The sequence below is a fragment of the Rhincodon typus genome, chromosome 6 (genome assembly GCF_021869965.1).
Source record: "Rhincodon typus isolate 14 chromosome 6, sRhiTyp1.1, whole genome shotgun sequence".
NCBI lineage: Eukaryota > Metazoa > Chordata > Chondrichthyes > Orectolobiformes > Rhincodontidae > Rhincodon > Rhincodon typus.
This window is the reverse complement of record NC_063337.1, coordinates 57,720,431-57,743,136: the sequence shown is the minus strand read 5'-3', so window position 1 is coordinate 57,743,136 and position 22,706 is coordinate 57,720,431. Positions and strand designations below refer to the sequence as shown.

General features: G+C 41.6%; 1 protein-coding gene and 1 long non-coding RNA gene across 2 annotated transcripts in view; both read right to left on the bottom strand.

The window, feature by feature from the left end:
- LOC109931079 (transmembrane protein 135-like) overlaps nt 1-22,706 on the bottom strand; it is a 383,770-nt gene that overhangs the window by 196,813 nt on the left and 164,251 nt on the right. The window lies entirely within an intron of this gene.
- On the bottom strand, nt 1,252-20,827 carry LOC125483345. The gene is made up of 2 exons (XR_007262309.1): nt 19,995-20,827; nt 1,252-1,529 (listed from the first exon to the last, which is right to left on the bottom strand). It is a non-coding gene; the product is annotated as an uncharacterized LOC125483345 (long non-coding RNA).

Sequence of the window (22,706 nt, the reverse complement as noted above, 5' to 3'; positions counted from 1 at the left end):
TGGAGGATTTTCTGAAGCATTGTTGGAGGTGGTTCTCTAGTGCCTGCTTTAGGGTGTCCATGTCTCCATTGCAAATAGAATTCAGCAATCACTGTTGTCTGGTGAACCCTGACCTTGGTCCTCAAATCCTCAATTAGCTGGCCAAAGGTCAAACTGGCACATAGGAGGCAAAGCAGTGTTTCATCATCTATGTTTTCCTTCATATGGAGGAGGCTCCCACGATATGAAAAATGATCCACATTTTCTAAGATCTTTCTTAATTGAGGTAGGGAGGTGTTTTGCTGTGGGAGCTGGATTGTAGGGGACCTTAATGTTCCATGTGTCTAGTGATATGTCTGTACAGTGGTCACTATGGACAATCCAATAATACAGCTGGTCGATGGTTATTACTTTGCAGAAGTTGTAAAAAAAATTAATAAGGAAAAGAAACAGATGATAAGTCAACTCTATCATAAAAAAAGTCACCCCTCAGGCAAAATAGTAAAAACTGACACTAGTTTAATGGTCTTTTTATTGTGCAAATTTGGTGTACACATTACATGGAACTTTTGCTGTCATCTGTAATCAGTTTTAGGAGGTTAATTTTCAAAGTTGTTTCAATGCACTGCGGCAGAGTCTAATTCACAGCTCCAATTCCAAACCAAAAAAAAAACGCGCCATAGTGGAAACAAAACTGGGAACAGGCTGGAAAAATAATTAGGAGTACAGAACTAATCTAACAAGTCTATTTTTGGCTCGATAATGATTTTGCTTTTAATTGGGACAACTATTTATGGCTGTAAACCACGTCTATCAGGCCATTAATGAAGTGGTTCGAGCTACCATGAACCTGGTGGTAAAAGTGTTGAAATAACTCAAATTTGAAACACAATTAAAAACTCGTATATGTTTCATGAATTTTTAAAGTTCTCCAACATTATTTTAAACACACCACCACCAACTCGCCCCACTATTTTTAGTAGGTAGACACAGATTATAAAGACAAAGGCATGTGTCATGTATTAAATAATGCAGTTATATCGCGTAGAGTTAAATCAGCTGACCTTTGGCAACTTTTTGTGTATGTGGAAAGTTCTTTTAGAGCTCAAGTATTTCTGAGGCATTTGTTATCAAAACACAAACATTGCAAGGCAGAGCCCGTTGCATTCCAGTCTGGTGAATGTCTGCCCTCTGCGAATGTAATTCCAGGCTTCGGTCTATCCTTCACAATTACTGACACTAATTGCATACAAACACAGGAATGGTTGGATGTCTGCACATTAACTAGTCGTTTATTCGTCTGCCCTCATCGGTGGGGGTGGAGGGGAGGGTCAAATTCTGAAAACCTTTTACACATTCTTAACAACCTGCTAAACAGATGCAAATTAAATTGTTCTGAAATACTATCTGATCTCCAAAATTTAAGATATTACAATAAACTACCAGTTTAATAAACATACAGAAAAGTTACAGTGAACTTTTGGGTGTACTTGCCAGAAGACGAAAGCTTTGCCAGACAGTTTCTGCCGAGTCTTAGTTCACATCGGATTCTGCTTTAATAAAAAAAACTTTATTAGGAGTAAGACTGAATGAAATTTCAAAACAGGTATGGTGATACTTTTACAAAGCAGTGTTGAATAAATTAATACAGTTGGAAAGGATCCTTTTCGATGAATGTTGTTGAAGCAGTGTAAAGTCCTGAGTGGAATGTCTCAGTCTTAACCTGGATTTTCTATTGTTCCTAATCTACATTTCCAACACACACCGAGAACTGTAACAAAAATTGGCTGCAATTACACATATTCCTATGTGGAATGATAATCGAACACAAACAAATAGTTTGAGACATTCTGAAGAAAGGTCCCGACTGAAATGTCAACTTGCCTGCTTCTCTGATGCTGCCTGGCCTGCTGTGTTCTTCCAGCTCCATACTGTGTTATCCAAATGAGCCAATTGGGCAGACTGGTGGAAATTGAAATTTAGTGCTGAAAAGTGCTGTATGCTGCATGCTGGGGGAATTGGTAATCTATGTACTGTGTGACTGATGTTGCAGTAGCTTTGGATGATCTTGAGTGCAGGGGGAATTGCAGTCAACACCCTTGTCAGGGTGAAGTAGGAATCAGCAGATTAAAAAATACCAATCTGCATTTTTAGATCAGTATGGAGTTCTCTTACAGAACTGTATCTAATGTATACAAGGCACAAATTAGTCTGCTCCCATTTTCTAACCCAGATCTGGTGCCATGCGAACCTACAGAGGTCAACCAAATTGACCCTGAGGTCTCAAATAAATGTTTAGGTTGTCAAGGGCTGTCAAGCCAAGATTGGTAGTTTATTTCTATTTATAAGAGGCCAATACCTCCCATGCCTATTGGTAACTTTAGAGGAATGTGGGCCAAATGCTGGCAAATGGAACTAGATCAGTTTAGGATAACTGACTGACTCAGACAAATCCAACCTATCTCCCTCCAAACTGATTGCACTCCATGCACTCAGATCTAACCCTGACTTTGTTATTAAGCCTGCCGATAAGGGTGGTGCCATTGCAGTCTGGCGTACTGGCCTTTACATTGCAGAGGCTGAGCGCCAGTTTTCAGATACCTCATCCCATCCTCCCCTTGACCATGACTCCAGCATGACACATCAGGCCATTATACTGCGGTAATGGATCTCATTTCATCTGGTGATCTCTCCCTCTCTGCTTCCAAGCTGATGGTCCCCCAGACCCACACAGCTTGCTTCTACCTCCTCCCAAAAATCCACAAACAGGACTGACCTGGCAGACCCATTGTTTCAGCCTGCTCCTGCCCCACAGAACTCATCTCTTCCTACCTTGACGCAGTCTTCTCTCCCCGGTCCAATCCCTGCCCACATACATCCATGATTCCTCTGACGCCTTACGCCGGTTTCAAAACTTCCAGTTTGCCGGTTCCAGCCGCCTCCTCTTTACCATGGACGTGCAATCCCTTTACACGTCCATTCCCCACCAGGAGGGTCTTAGGGCTCTCCGCTTCTTCCTGGAGTAGAGACCTGAACCATCCCCACCCACCACCACCCTTGTCCGCTTGGCTGTGCTTGTCCTCACCCTCAACAACTCTTTTAACTCCTCTAATTTTCTTCAGGTAAGATAGGTGGCCATGGGTACCCGCATGGGCCCTAGTTAAGCCTGTCGCTTCCTGGGGTACATGGAACATTCCTTGTTCCTATTCCAGCCCCCAACCACAACTCTTTCTCTGATATATCGATGATATCATCGGTGCTGCTTCCATCTCTCGTCCGGAATTGGAAAACTTCATCAATTTCGCCTCCAATTTCACCCTGCCCTCACTTTCACCTGGTCTATCTCTGACTCCTCCCTTCCCTTCCTCCACATTTCTGTTTCCATTTCTGGGGCTAGACTGGCCACTAATATCCACTACAAACCCACTGACTCCCACAGCTACTTGGACTATACATCCTCACACCCCACTTCATGTAAAGACTCCATCCCATTCTCTCAGTTCCTCCGTCTCCATCGCATATGTTCAGGAGGCCAACCTCGACAAGGGAACCTCCGAAATGTCCACCTTCTTCTTCAACTGAGGATTCTCCAGCTTCGTGGTCGACCGGGCCCTCAACTGGGTCCGACCCATCTCCCACACTTAACGCCCTCACCCCTTCTCTTCCCTCCCGTAACAGCAATAGGGTCCCCCTTGTCCTTACTTATCATCCCACCAGCATCCACATCCAGAAGATCATCAGGCACCATTTCCGCCACCTCCAGCAAGATGCCGCCACCACCAGACACATACTCCACTCCCCTCCCTTGTCCACCTTCCACAGGGACTGTTCCTTCTGGGGCACCCTGGTCCACAATTCCTTCACCCCCAACACCACCCCACAGCCCTACGGCACCTTCCCCTGTAACCAGCGAAGGTGCAACACCTCCTCCGTCCCCTGTATCCAAGGGCCCAAACATGCCTTCCAGGTAAAGCAACACTTCCCACAAGCTAGTCTCCTGCATTCACTGCTCACAATGTGGTGTCCTCTACACTGGGGAAACAAAGCGTAGACTAGGTGACCGCTTTGCAGAACATCCACGTTCTGCTAGCAAAAAAGACCCTGAACTACCTGGTGCCTGCCACTTTAACGCACCAACCTGCTCCCTAACCAACATGTCTGTCTCTGGCTTGCTGCAGTGTCCTAGTGAAGCTCAACGCAAGCTGGAGGAACAACGCTTCATTTTCCACTTGGGGACCCTACAGCCCTCCGGGCTCAATATAGAGTTCAATAATCTTAGGGCCTAAACTCTCCCGTGTCCCAGCCCCCTGCCCCACACACCAGGCCTTGTTACCACATAGCCTGCCATTACACGCTACCTGTTATTAGTCACTAATAGTCTCCATTAACAACTATTCACCCTCCCAGCCTCATCGTTGTCAACTCTGTCTGTCCAACTCTTCTCTCTTTAGGCTCTATCCTATCGTTTACTCCCTACCCCATCCCCTTCCCCTTTTTTCTGCATATAAACTGATGTTTTCCAGCCACCATCAGTTCTGAGGACAGGGTCACCAGACTAGAAACGTTAACACTGTTTTTTCCTTCACAGATGCTGCCAGACCTGCTGAGCTTTTCCAACAACTTTGTTTTTGTTCCTGAAATTGGACGAAGGATCTGTTTGTGTGCTGTATAACAACTTGACTCTATATAAAGAACTTGAGTATTACTGAAAAAAGATACAATAAATAAGGCTGTTGATAAACCCAATCCGATATATTGCAAGTGTAAGAATCCTATTGCACACATTGACCAGTGAAGATAAGCTTGCGGGGGACAGTAATAGATAAGCTGCTGGCTGATCTCTCCACAACATCGAGGAAAGGAAACTCATTTGACAGCTCCATTTCAAATGTAAATTTGAACACAGGATGGAGTCTATTAAAACATGCAAGAAACTACATAACAGAACATATAAAGATGAGAGAATGAAATAAATGAAAATGCAAACCTTATCAAGAGGGAGAAATAGATGGAACACAGAAATTGACGTCTTGGGAAATTTTGACCGAATTTCGCACAAATTTTATGTTGGAGAAGGAGAATGTTTGACCATTGTGCCCCCACTGGCTCTATTATCTAGTGCCAATCTCCTGCCATTTCCCCATATTCCTGCACACTATTAGTATCAAAATAACCATAAAATACCCTTTTAAATGCCTCAATTGAACCTGCCTCATGTCTCCAGGTAGTGCCTTCCTTACTATAACAACTTGTTGCATGAAAGAAAAATTTTTTCTCACATCACTTTAAATCTATGCACACTCATTCTTGTTTCTTTTACAAGCAGAAATTGCTTCACCCTATCTAATCCATCCAGTACACTCAAGATTTTGTAAACCTCAGTCAGATCTCCTCTTACCTTTCTTCTGTCAAGGAAGACTAGTCCAACTTCTTCAATCTGTCCTCAGAGTTGAAGTTTCCCATAACTGGAACCATACTAGTATGTCACTTGTGCATTCTCTCCACTTCATTCATATCTTTCCTATAGCTTGGCACCCACAACTATATACAATACTCCAGCTGAGGTCTAACAAGTGTCCTGTATGAGTTCAAAATTACCCCTTTGCTCTATGCCCCTATTAATAAAGCTGAGGAAACTGCCTGTTTTATTCACTGCACCCTCCACCTGTCCTGCCACCTTCAATGCTCTGTGCGCATATACAGCCAGGGACCTCTATTCCTGCACCCCCTTTAGAAAATAACCTCTATTTTATATTGTCTTTCAGTGATCTTCCAACCAAAGTGCATCATCCTACACTTCGCTGGTTTGAACCTCATCTGCCACCAATTCACCTAATCCACCAATCTGTCAATGTTCTTTTGGAATTTCACACTATCCTCCTTACAGTTTAAAATTCTTCCAGTTTAGTGTTTTCTGCAGACTTAGAGATTGTCCCCTGCAAACCCACATCCAGATCATTAATACATTAGAAGTTGCCATCAATAATATAATTAAGCAGTACCTGCTTAACAACTACCTGCTCAGTGACACCCAGTTTGGGTTCAACATTACAGCTTTGGTTCAAACATGGACAAAAGAGCTGAATTCCAGAGGTGAGCTGAGAGTGACAACCCTCGAAATCAAGGCTGCATTTGACCGAGTGTGGCATCAAGAAGCACAAGCAAAACTGGAATCAATGGGAACCAGGCAGAAACTCTCTGCTGGTTGGAGTCATACCTGGTATGTAGGAAGATGGCTGTAGTGGCTGGAGATCAGTCATCTCAGCTCCAGGACATCTGTGCAGGAGTTCCTCAGTGTAGTGTCCTGGGCACAATCATCTTCAGCTGCTTCTTCAATGACCTTCTCTTCACCATATGATCAGAAGTGGCAAAGTTCACCGATGATTGCACAATGTTCAAAACACTCACGACTCCTCAGATACTGAAGCTGTCATGTTCAAATGCAACAAGACCTGGACAATATCCAGGCTTGGGCTGAAAAGTGGCAAGTAACATTTGTGCCACACAACTGCCAGGCAATGACCATATCTAACAAGAGACAATCTAACCATCATCCCTTGACATTCAATGACATTAGCATTACTGAATTCTACACGATCGACATCCTGGAGGTTACCTTTGATCAGAAACTCAACTGGACTCCCCACCTAAATACAGCAGCTACAAGAGCAGGTCAGAGGCTAGGAATACTGTGGTAACTCACCTCTTGACTCCCTACAGCCTGTCCACCATCCTCAAGGCATAGGTCAGGAGTGTAATTCACCACTAACTCTGTACTTGTCTGGATGAGTGCAGTCCCAGTAACACTCAAGAACTTAACACGATTCAAGACAAAGCAGACTTGATTGGCACCGCATCCATAAACATCAACTCCTTCCACCACTGACACTCAGCAGTAGCAGCATATATGGTTTACAAGATGCACTGCAGAAATTCACCAAAGATCCATAGACAGCAACTTCCAAATGCATGACCACTTCCATCTAGATGGACAAGGACAGTAGATATACGGGAACACCTTCATCTGCCACTCACCATTTTGACTTGGAAATGTATTGCCATTGCTTCACTGTTACTGGGTCAACATCCTGGAATTCCCTTCCCAAGGGCACTGTGGGTCTCCCTACAATATGGGAACTGCAGTGATTCAAGAAGGCAGCTCACCACCAACTTCTTAAGGCCAGTCAGTGATGCCCCTGTTCCATGAATGAACAAAAAATCAGGAAAGAAGGGGTCCCAGTATTAACCACTGGTGAACTACACTACAAACTGCCTAAAAAGTACCCATTAACTATTACTTTCTGTTTTCTATCAGTCAGTCAACTTTGTATTCATGTTGTCACTGTTCTTTTTATACCATGTCCTCTAACTTTCCTTAAAAAGTCTGTTGTACCAACTGCCTTCTGGAAATACGTGTATATCACATCAAAAAGTGTTACCATCATCAATCCCTTCTGTTACGTCTTCAACAAACTCTAGCAAGTTAGTTAAACATGATTTTCCCTTTGGAAATCCATGCTGAATCTTTCTAATCAACTCAACATTTTCCCTGAGACAACTGATTCTATCCCCAACAATTGTTTGCAAAATGTCTCCCCACTACCAAAGTTAAACTAACTAATCTGTAATTGTCGGAATTAGCCTTACAACTTCTTTCAATAAGGCCGTAATGTTGGCAATTTTCCTGTCCAGGGAAGATTGAAATATACGGCTACTGCCTCCACAATTTCTACCCTCAATTCCTTCGAAATCCATGGATGCATCTGGTGCCTTGTAAATATAAAGGCAACAATATATCAAAGACTTCTTCCTTATTAATTTTGGTTGCTTCTACGGATAGAATTTCTTCCTTTGTCACCATGGCCTGGGTAACATCCTCCTGTTTTATAAAGGCAGATGCAAAGTATTCATTTTATGCCTTAGCCACGTACCTGCCTCTGCCCCTTTTTGGACTCTAATTGGCTCCACACTTCCTTTAACTACTCTCTTACTGTTTATGTGCCTATAGAAGACTTTGGGATTTTCCTTTATTGTTCACTGCTAGTCTTTTCTCATAGTTCCTCTTCATTTTTCTTATTTGTTTTTTCACACCCCAGCCGAAAAACCTTTGGTATTCCTGCTGATTCCAAATTGTATTTTCTGCCTTACACCTGTCATAAGCACACCTTTTCTTTCTAATGTTAATTTTTGTCTCCTTTGTAATCTAGGGTACTCTAGATTGTTTGTCCTACCTTTTGCATTAGAGGGAATATATCTTGACTGTACCAAAGTCATCCGTTCCTTGAAGGTGGCCCACTATTCAGTTACTGATCTTCCTACCAACCTCCTTTTCCAATCAATCCTACCAGCTCAGTTGCAGCCCCAGTGATGTCAGCGTTCTTCACTAATTGATTTTTCTTGCTCTACATTGTTGCATGTTATTTGCAATGTGAACCTTGTGATACAATGATCACATTCTTCTAAATGATTCCCCACTAACACGTGATTCACTTGGCTTATCTCATTTCCAAGGACCAGGTCCAAACATACTTCCCTCCTTGTTGGGACTGGACACATACAGCTGTAGGAAGCTCTCCCCAACATAGTTAAGGAACACTTGCCTCTTGCTGCCCCTTACATCACCAATATCCTGGTCTAAGTTTGGGGAATTGAAAGCCCCAGTTATAACTGCTCTACAGTCCTGGTGTTTCTCTTGAATTTCCCTGCAGATTTGTTCTTTTACATGCTTTCCCTTAGTTGGTGGTCTGTACACGATACAAAGCCATGTAATTGCACTCCCTTTATTCCATAGCTCTAGCCAAATCAACTCCATCCTTGAACCCTCTGAGATATCCTTATTCTCTAGAACTGCAATATACTCCTTAACCAACACTGTTACCCCTTTTCCTTTTCTTAAATGGGCAACCGCTTATTGTGAGATTAAGTCCTCTGGTCTAAGACTCTCCCAAAAGGGGAAACAACCTTTTCACACATACCCTATCAATTCTCCTAAGAATCTTGTATGTTTCAATAAGGTTGCCTCGCATTTTTCTGAATTCTGACTTGACCTCTTCTCTTAAGATGGTCCCTCCATAAGCAGTATCAGCCTAGTAAACCTTCTCTGGACTGCAACAAATGCTAGTTTATCCTTCTTTAAATAAGGGGCTCAAAACTGTTCACAGCATTCCATCTGTAGTCTGACTGGTGCTTGGAGACCTTTAGCAAAACTTCCCTACATTTATACTCCAATCCCTCTAAAACAAAGGCCAACATTCAATTTGCCTTCCCTATTACCTGCTGAACTTGGATGTTAGCTTTTTGAGATTAATTCTTGAGCACTCCCAAAATTCCGTGTTTTGTAGCTTCCTACAATCTCTCTCCATTTAAATAATATTAAGATCCTCTATTCTTCCCGCATTTTCCCACATTATATACCAAATTTTTGCCCATTTGCTTAACCTATCTATAGCCCATGGCAGAGTTTTAGTGTAATCTTCATCACTTGCCTTCCCATCTATTTTTGTGTCATTTGTAAACTTGACTATGGTACATTCACTTTCCTCATCCAGATCATTAATGTATAGTCTGAACAATTATGGCCCCAGCACTGAAACCTGTAACACTCAACTAGGAACAGATTTGAGGTTGGTTGGCTCGCCGAGCTGGTTTCTTGTTTCGCAGACGTTGCCCCACTGGGAAAACACACCGACGCTTCATCGGAGGCTGCACTGAGGATGTTACCCAGCATGGTAACGAAACATCTGCGACACAAGAAACCAGCTTGGCGAGCCAACCAACCTCAACACCCACAACTCGAGCTACAAATCTACTCCAAAACCTTAGGAACAGATTGCCATCTTGAAAATGCCTCCTTATCCCAACTCTCCATCTTCTATTAGTTAGCCAATCCTCTAATCCACGCTAATATACTACTTCCAACAGCATGGGTTCTTATTAAGTGGCATAATATGTGGTACTTTATCAAATATCTTATGAAAGTCCAAATATATTACTTCCCCTTTATCTATCCTACTTGTTACCTCCTCAAAGATTCCAATAACTTTGTCAAGTATGATTTCCCTTTTATGTTGATTCAGCCTGATCATATATATTTCTGAATGCTCTGCTTTTAAATCATTTATAATAGGCAAACATTTTCTCAATAACACATATTATGCTAATGGCCTATTGTCACTTGCTTTTGTCTCCTTCTTTTGAAATAAGGTGTTGCACTGGGAGTTTTCCAATCTTCTGGGACTTCTACAGAGTCTATGGATTCCTGCAAGATTATTATTAGTCCATCCCTATCTCTGTAACTAGTCCCTTTAAAATCCTAGGATGCAGCCCATCACATCCAGGGGATCTATCTGTCTTTAGCCCAGTTAGTTTCACTAGCAACTTTTCTCTCATGATAATTAGTATACGCATTTCTTCTCCCCCTTTTTTTCCCTTGATAATTTAGTAATTTTGGAATAAATTAATGTCTTCTACTGTGAAGACTGGTGCAAAGTATTTATGCAACTTCTCTGCCATTTCCTGGTTTCCCATTATGTCTCCCTAGCTGCATTCTCTAAGGGACCAATGTTCACTTCGGCTTCTCTCTTCCTTTTTATACATTTCAAGAAATTCTTGCTGTCTGTCTTGATATTATTGCAAGTTTACCCTCAAAGTTTATCTTTGTGCCCATACAAATTGAACACTGACTTGCAAATCCGGCAATATACACCAATGGCCAGAGGTATGTGTAGAAGAGTTCTTGATCAAGTGTGCAATGGAAAAATTTCAGAGCTTTTACAGTCATGAGTGCCAGGTTACACCATGTATGTAAAAGTATATGAAGTTGTAGCAACTTGAATTCCATGGCCGGCTGGTTAGCTTAGTTGGCTGGACTGCTGGTATAGATCAAATTAGTGTCAATATTATAGGGTTCAATTCCTGTTTCTTCAGGAGTAGATTTGAGATTAGTCTCCTTGACCTACCTGTGCTGGAGTTTATTGTGCCATAGCTTGGACCCACCTTCAGGCTGAGGTCTCAAGAAGAATGATTCTGTGATATGCCTTAGGATCTTTTACGATTACAAGACACTAGATGATCACAAGTTGATGTTACTATTGTCCTCGACATCTTGGGAACCTTTGACACGATCAACAACATAATCCTCCTTCAATTTCTCTTCTCGATCTTTCCTCTTCTCCTTAACTGATAGTAACCAAAGCATCCTCAGTAACGTTCTATTTTTCTGCTGCCACAGTATAATCATTGCAATTTTTCAAAGAGCTATCATTTAGACCCTCTCTGTCTCATTTATGTGTTGCTCTGCAATGTGCTTGTTGGGTTGCCAAACTGCTTTACATCAATTGTATATAAGTAGGTTTGAAACCACTAATACCTCAACTGAAAATGTGTAAAAAATCTCAAAAGGCAAAAAAGATGTTTTAACATTACTCAAAAAATGTTTTGCTCACCTAACGTGGAAACATTAGTGCTGCACACACATTGGTTTGGTGGTGAGTGGAGAGATTGGGCTGCCTACCCGATAGGGTCAGTGGCAGGTCAAACTATTATTTTGGCTGCTCCTCTTTAGAATAGAATTGGTGAGCTTGCAGTGCTGAACGAGTTCTTTCAGGTAGCTAATTGATTGCAATGGGCTGGGAAATCTGGCAGTAACTCAGGTGAGCTGAACCAGAACTGGGTGTTTAAAGCAAGAAGGGTGCTTGAAAATCAGAACGTGTGAGGACCTGGAGAAAGCAGAAATTTACTTCTAAGACCAACAGATACATTCGGCATCTAGAACAGTAAGGCCAATTTTTGGCCAAACTGGGGAAACGATCAGTGGCAAGAGGATATTCAGTAGTGAAACTCGCCACTGGCAAAGAGATAGATCAAAAGAGACTGAGTCACCACAGCACATAGTGGTGACACATAAGAAATTTACATGGACAAAGTTCATTGTCACTACCTACTTTGGAAACTGCGCGGATACTTGAACCCGCGTACTCCTGGGGTCATTACAAAATTTAAAGATTTGGTCAAATTACCCAAAAGCCCAATCTTCCCGCCTAATGAACTCAGGTTAACAGAACACACTGACCAGGTATCTGCACTTAACAAGAAACTACTATTTATGACAAAGATATGAATTATAGCCACAGAAAACAAAACTGTAAATTATCAACGTATAGCTCTATGAGGTGAAACACTTAGACCACTTCTTAAACCTGTACATATAGTACAGACAGACACATACAAGCAAAAATGGTGGAGAGAAAGATTACTGGGGAAATACAGTTCAATAGCAGCAGTCCATGGGATTAGATGAGCACCCTTTTGCTTCCCAAATTCTTTTGATTTCCCAAGCTTCTTATGCTTCCTGAGTTGTTTCATTTCTTTACTGCAGATACAGAGCAATGGGCACACTAATTGTTCAGTTGCACCTGTATTGTTCACCTGTATTGTTTACCCTCTCCAGGAGCCAGAGATGTTTTGTCATGATTTTGAATCCTGGCCTGCACAACAGGTCCTGCCGCACAAATTAATCAGCAATCTGTCTCTGAACAAAGCTTATTGGGCACACACCCGCAGTGCTGTGGCATATTATACATCATCCTTCCACTGTTTGAACAAAGCAATCATGTAAATACAACTCACAATGAGTTAACTTGATTTTTAAAAGTGTAGCAACTCCTTCTGCAGTCATTGATTTAAAGCAATCCTTTTCCCATTTTGACCCACAATTCAATATAAAGGAACAAAAATAAAACAACGTGTCTTTTACACCATTTTTTAATAAATTTGGACACATGAACCTATACAGAGAAAAAGCCAGCAGAAGAAATGTGACAAGAGGGAGTCAAGTAATGTACAGGGAAGTGTTTGCTGTATATTTAAGTTTCCACTTCAAAATAGGATAAATATCTCTCTCATCAGAAATATTTTATTCATTTTTGATGCAAAACATAATCAATCTATAATATGCAAAATTGTGCATTTCCTAATTCAGCAATATAGATTTTTCAAAGCTTATTTTGTGATGCCTTGCATATTTTTCTCCTTCATTTCATTTGCACATTTCTCATCATCTCTTCTTTTCTGTATTTCACCGAGCAGCACTTTTACTGTTACTCTCTAATTAATTTTCAAGTTCTCTATATTTGTATCGCTTTCAATTTGAATCACTTGCCATTTATATTTGCATTCTTCCTTTCCTCTGCATTTACTTTTTCTCCCCCTTTCCACTTTTTCAGTTCTAACTCCACTTTACTTCATGTCCTCTATTTCATTCTATTTCTCCACATTCTGATATTCCATTTTATTTATTGTTCAGCTATTTAATTTCACTAATTAGCCTTGATTTCCTGTTTCCATATGCCTTTATATCTGCTATTACCTGTGTTTTAAATTTTCTGTTTTAATTTCCTTTTATTCATTCATGAGATGTCGGCTCTGCTGGCAAGTCCAACATTTGTTGCCAGCCTGGTAACAGTGGCAGATTTCCTTCCTTAAAACAAAAATAGAAATCACTGGAGAAACTCAGCATATCTAGCAGCATCTGTGGAGACAGAAACAGGGCTAACTTTCAAATCCAATGACTGTTCTTCAATGACTGCTGTTCCAATTGTGGTGTTTATACATTTTTAAAAAAAAATTTCTTTCTTTTAGGTTGTGGATGAAGATAGGAAACAGACTGTTTTAAATCAAAGACTGTGGAAGGAGCTGTTGCACTTTTCAAAACAATTTACTGGAATTCATGTGAATTCTGTTTACACTGCTGTATAGTTCAATAAGTGGGGGAAGATGTCTGATACAGCAAAGCACCACGGGTGTGTGCAAAGCAAGCTTCAACCAGAGACAGATTGGTGATTGGTCTGTGAAATCGGGATCAATTAAAGAGGCCAGGGGTCATCAGCATGTCAACAACCCTCGGAATGGCTCCTAGACAGGTTGAGTAGAAAGTGTGTAAACAATACAGGTGCAGAATCAATAACTGGAAGATAACTATTGCAGGATCATGGAAGTGTTAAGGTGCAGAGAAAGCCTTTTGACTCATCATGCCTGCACCATCTTAGTCATTACTCAGTGCCAATCTCCTGCATCTTCCCCATACCCTTGCAACTTACTTTTATCCAAATAATCATAATATGCCCTTTTGAATACCTAAGTTCTCTCCCAGTGATTGCTGTAAGCTGATGCCACCAACCTGAGACCGAAATACTGAACAACTAATATGTCAGTTACTCTGAAAGAAGTTGGAAAGTCTAACAGGCTCAAAGATCAGAAGGACTTGGAAAGTAGAAGGAATGTCTATCAAATCCTGTGGTCTGGTGCTACTGAACTGCATTTCCCTAGCATTTTATCCCCACGCAGAACATCTATGTTTGTTCATTTTTCTGTATGTACGTGTAGAAGGAGGTTAGAGTTTCAGCTACTAATATTGTAAGAAGACAATTCAGTCTTATTTGCCTATGGTTAGAATTGATTTATTTGTTAAAAAAATGATAGTTTCTTGTTAATTGCAGATGCTGAGTTAACCTGAGTTCATCAGTTAGGAAAATTGGGTCTTTGAGTAAATCTTTAAATTTTGTGAAGGTCTCAGGAGTAATGAGGTCTGGTTCAACATAGTTTCATAAGTGGTTCATGGCATTCCCTAAAGGAGAATAGTGAACAGCTGGACTTGTATAATATTTGACGATGGCTTTACGGTCACTGTTACTGGTGACTAACTTTCAAATTCAGATTGTATTAATTGAATTTCAGTTCTACTAGATAAGATAGTGGGACTTGAACACATGTCTACTGAGTTTAACCCTAGGTTTATTTGTCAAACTACTTTGCCACTATGTCACTATCTCCCCCTAAAATGCTGATGTTTCTGTTTAATTCCACTTGACTTCTCAATGTTCTCTATCTATACCTTCTGACATGCATGTGCTTCTCCAAAATGTCTCAGTCTTTCTAATATACTACTTCACTGTTGACATGTATCAATCTCTGTTGTTTCCCTCAATTTTACAATATACTTTCCCTTTACAATGTCCCTTCTCAATCTAATTGTTCTATACATTTCTGACATTTTCACTGTCAGCTGGAACTGAGAAATTCAAGCATTATATTTTACTTGGCAATGGAAAATAGTTGGTGCTGATGATGCTGCATCTGTTGCTTATCTTTAGTTGCCGTAAGACAACATTGATAGCCTTCTCCATGAAGTGCTGCTGATGTAAAGTGAGGAACTCAGCATTTTGACATCAACAATGAAATAATATATCAAGTTGGAAAGTATGTGAAATATAAACTGAAATGAAGGAAGTATTCAGCAGGTAAGGCAGCATTTGTTAACAGAAACAGCATTGTTATGAAATGTGTTATCCAAAATACTAATCTAAATATCATCAACTGAACATATATGTCTTGGACTTATTGGAAAAAGCTCTTTGCAAAACAAAGGACACTGTTTAAGGAGATAAGGAGAACCACCAATTTGACTGAGACAACACCAAGATCCTGGGGCAAGCAAAGCAGAGACAAGCACGGGAAATCCTAGAAGCTTGATACTCCACGAAGAAAGCCATCAACAAATACATAGATCTCAACCCTATATACACTCCACTGCGAAGGAAAACCGGAAGTGAGGTAATCCAGCTCAACAGACTCCAGAGTTTAAATAACAGGCGGGAAAACACAACGGTGCTTCATCAGAACTGCACTGATGATGTTAGTCAACAGGGTAATGAAACATCTGCGAAACAACGAACCAGCTTGGTGAGCCAACCAATTAGAACTAGTGCAGTTTGCAGAATGGCCAACATGAGTTGCACCGAGTGTGAAGCCTGCCAGGTTGGTTTGCCTGTGTGGGGATTTCAAACAAACTGTGAACCATTTTTTGCAGCTGGATAAAAACCCAATTCCTCACATAGAGGAATTGCATGTAAAAACTGGCGGATGGGAGCTGTCCTTCACGAAGCTGGATATGAGCCATGTATATCTGCAATTGCGATTAGACGAGGATTCCCAGAAGTATGCCACAATTAATACCCATAAGGGTTTGTACTAATATATGAGACTGCCTTTTGGGGTATCATCAGCCTGTGCCATTTTCTAGCAGATGATAGAAAACATTTTACTGGGTCTGCCCCAGGTCGCCGTTTATCTGGATGATATATTAATAACCAGGAAGGCCAATAAAGAGCAGTTAGATAACTTGGATCTAACCCTTAACCATTTCTCCAAGGCGGGGGTACGCCTTAAGAGGGAATAATGTGTGTTCCAGGTACCCCAAGTGATTTACTTGGGCTATAGAGTCAACAAGACCAGCTTACACCCATTGGAAGATAAAGTGAGGGCGTTCAAAGGTGCCCTAATTCCATATCTGTACTGGAGCTTAGGTCTTTCGTTGGATTGGTGAATTATAATGGAAAATTCATATGTAATTTGGTCTCCATCCAGGCACCCTTACATTTGCTATTGAAAAAGGGTCAACTTTGGAAATGGTCTCGTAGCCAAGATTGTAGCCTTTAGGGAAGTGAAGAAGCAGCTAAGGTGTTGGCTCACTACGATCCCAAGCGGGATGTATTGCTGATGTGCGATGCCACCGTGTACGATATCGGGATAGTGTTGGTTCACTGGTGGCCCAGCGGAGCAGAATGCCCAATAGCGTATGCTTCCCAGACTTTGGCTGATGCCGAACAAAATCACGCCCAGATAGAGAAGGAAGGTTTGGCAGTCATCTTTGGTGTGAAAGTTCCACAAGTACCTTCACAGATGTAAATCTGTAATAGGAACGGACCGGAAACCCCTGCGAGGGCTACTTAAAGAGGACAGGGCCGTGCTGCCCATAGCTTCAGGTTGAATTCAACGAATGGGCCCTTATTCTTAGTGCGTACAATTACAAGTTGGAACACCGACTGGAGGTCAAGTAGCAAATGTGGATGCCTTGAGCTGCCTCCTACTGTCGGATAAATCACTAGTGGTGCCGCCACTGGAAGAGTCCATTTCTGGACACCCTTCTCGTCACCGCTGACAATATCAGACTGCGGACACAAAAAAGTCTCATCCTGGCAAAACTAAAACAACTGGTGGTGATGAGGGAATTAAAAGGGTTGTCACAACTAGAATTGAAACCTTCCTGGATCCAGCGAGACCCGATCACTATGGAGGACGGCATATTATTTTGGAGAGCAAGAGTGATCGTCCTGAGTAAAGGTTGCCGACAGATACTGGCTGAACTCCACCAGGATCAGCCAAGGTTTCCAAAATGAAGATGTTGGTGAGAAATTATGTCTGGTATTCAGGATTGGATGGCACATAGCCACATTGGTGGGGCAGTGCCCTGACTGCCAACAAGGACGAAAATTACTGCCAGTAGCTTCCTCACTTAGGCGGATATGGCTGGATAAACCCGGAACTCGGTTACATGTCGACTATGCTGGTCCTTTCGTGGGCTCTATATTTTTTGTGATTGATGACCCCATTCAAAGTGAGGTCATGCATGGAGTTCATTCATCAAATACAGGGATGCAATTGAAAAGTTGTCAGTATGTTTTGCGATACATGGACACTCAGAGGTGCTAGACACAGACAACGGACCATCATTTACGAGCTGGGAATTTAAGTATTTCCTAAAGTCGAATGGCATTCAGCATGTTCAGATAGCTCCAAACCATCCATCGTCCAATGGTCTGGTGGAAAGAGCAGCCTAAACTTTGAAGGCAGGCTTAACAAAACAGCTTACAGCTTTACTCAATACCAAACTGGCCTGGTTCCTGTTTGATTACAGGACCACCCCTCCCGCAAATACAGAGACAGCTCCAGCAGAGTTGTTAATGGGGAGAAGACTTAGCACTAGGATAAATCTGATTTTACCGGACCTGGGGGAGGAGAGCGAAATGGCATCAGGAACTCAGTGCCGGACAGAAAATTCCTCTAAGCGAGAGAGGTAGTTTATTTTAGCAGACGAAGTTTCGTTTCGAAACCATGGGCATGGCCCTGCATGAGTAAGAGGCATGGTTGACGTGAGGTCAGGTCCCATGATGTACAAACTTCGGGTAGAGAGGCTGTACTGAACAAACAGGTGGACCTCATGAAAGCTGAAACCTTGAAAACAGGGCAGGACAAAAACATATCTGGCCCCTCAGAACATCCAACAAGGCTATCAGAACCTATGGATTCTCCTCCTCTGCCTAGTGTAAAAGAAACCTCTGAGGACAAGATGGACGGGGCAAATGTTACAGCCTTGATGCCATTACCACCTGAAGAAGATGAGTTTTGGCTGAGACACTCAGGGCACAAGAGGCAGGCTACAGTCTGGTACTTGCTGTCAGTATTTGAGGCACAGTCAGAGGAATTCGACCTGGTGCGAAAATGACCTGGGAGAAGCTACAAGAAAAAGTACAGACCTACGTCCCAGGACTTAGACGAGGAGGGTTGTAGTGACTGGAACAAGGTCAGCCAGATGGATCCATAGAATATGATTTCCCTGATGGGCCAATCAGCGAGTCCTGGCTGACAGATATGAACAGGAGTGTCAGGGGTTCTGCTCACTCTAGGTACTGGTTCTGTGCCAGCTGGGTCAGTGTCATGTACTATGCATGCATGAACAAAGGGTGACTTGGTGACGGAATACTGGCCTTTGTGGAGTTATTTCACTGCCAATGTTTCAGTGTTGTTGAATGGCACATCCCAAAGTTCAGAACTGCAAATATATACTGAGGGATGCACAAAAGCTTGGGACAGCTGACCCAAGACTCATTGACGATAAACTACAGTCTAAGATTCTTCTGCCATAGTAAAGTGCTGGAAACTGTGTACAATACCTTAGCTGTATTCACTTGGGAATGTTTTACGTGGAATGTATAATGTATATGGTAAATCTGATTTACTATTATTGCAATTGTAATTAGGCACCTCAGAGTGTGATGTACTGCATTTGACTAAAATAAACTGTATTGCATTTTGTGTAATGACAAACTTTATGAATAAAGCATGCTTTTTGAAAGGAAAAGTGAGTTGACTGGCCTTATGGTATTATCACTGAACTATTGATTCAGAGACCCAGATTATGTTCTAGGGATCCAGATTCAAATCCTGCCATGGCAGATAGTGGAATTTTAATTCAATTAAAGAAAACTTGGAATTAAGTCTAATGATGATGATAAATCCATTGCTGATTGTCAGGAAAAATCCGTCTGGTTCACTAATGCCCTTGCGGGAAGGAAACTGCCATCCTTACCTGCTCTGGCCTACATGTGAGTTCAGACCCACAGCAATATGGTTGACTCTTAACTACCCTCTGGGTTATTACAGATGGGCAATAAATGCTGATCTATGCACTAATGCCCACCAATGAGCTATAAAAATTGTTTTTGTTTTCTTTACCTTTTTGTCACTACCTATAAAAGTATCTCTCTTAGATTCATAGTACAGATACTGCATGGAAGGAGGGCATTCAGCGATTATCTCTATACTAGCTCTCTATAAGAGCAACTCAAGTAATCCCACAGATTGTCTTTTCCTTGTTGCCTTGTTGCAACTTTTTTCTCACTTCAGATAATTATCCAATTTTTCCTTTGAAGGCTTCAATTAGGTTTACCTCTTCCATGCTCTCACGTAGTGCATTCTATGTTTGAAACATTTTACTTCATGTCTGTTTCCTTCTTTTGCCAGTTTCCTTAAACTGGCTTCCTCTGCCTTTCCAATATTGGGTACTCCTCTCCATCTACACTATTCAAACCCTTCATGATTATTAATAATTGAATCAAATCTCTTCTTAATATTCTCCAAGGAGAACAGCTTCAGCATCTTCCAACTTTTCCATTTAGCTGAAGTTCGTCATTCTTGGAACCATTCTTGTGAATATTTTCTGCACCTTCTCATAGCTTCCCTAAAGTGTAGTGCCCAAAACTGAACACAGTAAAGGTGAAGCCAAAAACTATTCTATTCTTTCTCCAGGTTTAGCAGAAAGTCATTTCCTTTACATTCAATGGCCCTATTTTAAAAGATCAACATCACACATGCAATTATGAACTATCTTTTCAACTTACAGTGCTACTTTGAACAAATTGTGCGCGTGTAGTCGCCGGGTCCTTCAGCTTCTGCACCCCATTTTTGAATTATATATTCTATTTTATTTTGCCTCTCCAAAAACGAATCAATCGACACTTTTCTGCATTAGAATTCCAGCGTTCTGACGATCACCCATTTCATCAGCCAAAGTCCTCTTGAGATTTAACACTATCTTTCTCACTGTCGAGTGATTACCCATTTCATCAGTCAAATTCCTTTGGAGGTTTAATACCATCTTTCTCACAGTTCACAACATCTTCAATTGTTGAATTTGGGTCTGCGATAAAATCAAGCAAGCCAGCGGTTCTGTCAGGATGCCTGAGGAATTCTCACTGTACGTTTGCCCCAGTCTGAAAAATAACCATTCGCCACGAATGCCTCCAGTTACTGAGCAGTCATCCCTGACGCTCCTCTCAGACGGCTTGCAGGTCCCAGTTTGCGTGCTTCTCCTGCCTTTGACCGGGAGTAACCTCCGCCAGCGGCGTTGACCTTTGCCCCGATCGCCGTGGCGCTGGCGCTCCCATCATCATTATGGCTGCCTTCAGTAAGAGTATCCCGCACGGCTGCTATGAGATCGGCCACACATGGAGCACTTCCTGTACTACGTCCGCCTTCCAAGTCACTGTCGGAGCTTTCCAAGAGTCCCTGAAAATTTATGCGCCTCTGTACATCGTGAGTACCGTCGTACGTTGTAAGAAAGCGGGACGCTGAGAGAACGAGTGTTGGGGCAGGCCTGGTGGCTGCTAAAAGGAAACAGATTATTGAGATGGGGAACGGCTATGAGAGGAAACCCTTACATAGCCTACTAGTTCTTAAACTCCTCCTGCTCCTCAGTGTAGCTACAACACAAGCTGCGTTGCCATTAAAAAGAAAAGGAAGGCACTGAGTTTAAAACAATACAAACGTGACAAAATGTCATACTAGGAGTACTGCAAAACATTGGGTGAATAGGTTTTGGGAATAAACTTGTAGGAGAAATGACCTCTGATTAGTACTATACGGTCTCCTCAGTAAAGATTAGCCAATATAATCTTGTTCCCATTTATACTACTTTTCTGTGGCAATGTTCATTATATTTTGAAATCTTAATTCAAAGCTGGCATTGGCAGGTGCAAAGAAAATATACAATTGGATGTAGTGTATACTATTTTATGAAGTGTTACTGTGTTAAGTGAATGTAAAATGTGTAGCAAATAAACAAGGATTTTGGATGCTGGAAAATGCTGTACTGAATTATTTTGTTTTAACTACAGGCAAGCTACACCATTGTTTATTTGCATTTGATGCGATTATTGTCACATGTACTGAAGTCCAGTGAGAAGTAATGTTTTGCGTTCCAACCAGACAGATCATACTTTGCATATGAATAGAATGCAGAATATAGTGATGCAGTTACAAAGAAGGTGTAGAGGAAGATCAGCTCTAATATATGAGAGGCTTGTTCATAAGTCTGATAACAGAACAAAGATGTGCAGGCTAGGTGGATTAACCACGGGAAATGCAAGGTTACAGGGATAGGGTAGGGAGGTGGACCTGGGTGGGATGCTTTTCAGGGGGTCAGTGTGGACTCGATGGGCTGAATGGCCTGCTTCCACACTGTAGGGATTCTGTTATCCTATGAATAGTAGGGAAGCAGCTATTCTTAAATCTGTTTGTACATATTTTCAAACTTTTGCATCTTCTGCCCAATGGAAGAGGATTGACATGATTATAACCTTGTTGGAGGTGTCTTTGATTATGATTGTAATCTTTGGATTTCATATGCACATTGCAATACTGTTATTGTTTAATATTTCAGTATTAACAGTGTTCTTTCAATTACAGTCCACCTTAACTTTATGTGTTTGTATTCAAACCTTCATTTGTAATTTACTGTTAATGACCGCGAAGCAAACATATATTTTTAATTTAACCAAAAATGTTTGTTTAACCCTTAATGGAATGAAGTATCTAGTATTATTATTTAGTAATGGAGTGCACAGCTTATTTCAAAATGATATTTATAGAATTCAAATTATTATGTTTCATCTGAAAATGTTCTCGCATTATATACTTAAGTGTTCAATCTATTTTCTTGTATTGGTTATTCTTTTCTTTTGTTTTTAGGATTGGGTACTCTATTACCAAAGCTGGTATTTGCTTCTCATCCTTAGTTTCTCTTGAAGCTGGTAGTGAGGTCCCTTCCTATACTACTGCAGCTTGTGTGTGGTGAAGCTGCTACCTGTTAGGTAGCGCTTTCCAAGATCATGACCAAGTGATGATGAAAGAACAGCGATTCATTTCCACGGCAAGATGCTGTGAAGCTTGCAGGAGAATTTGGATGCACTGGTGAACGCATGCACCTGCAGTACTTCCCTTTCTATGGTAGTGCTGAAACTTTGAGGCTACAAATCATAGCTACTGGAAAACATTACCTCGAAACCAGATATCTGAATGTCTGACGTTTCGGGCTAGACCCTTCATCAGAAATGGGGGAGGGGAAGGGCGTTCTGAAATAAATAGGGAGAGAGTGGGAGGCGGATAGAAGATGGATAGAGGAGAGGATAGGTGGAGAGGAAACAAACAGGTCGAAGAGGCGGGGATGGAGCCAGTAAAGGTGAGTGTAGGTGGGGAGTTAGGGAGGGGATAGGTCAGACCTGGGACGACGGACAGGTCAAGAGGGCGGGATGAGGTTAGTAGGTAGGAGATGG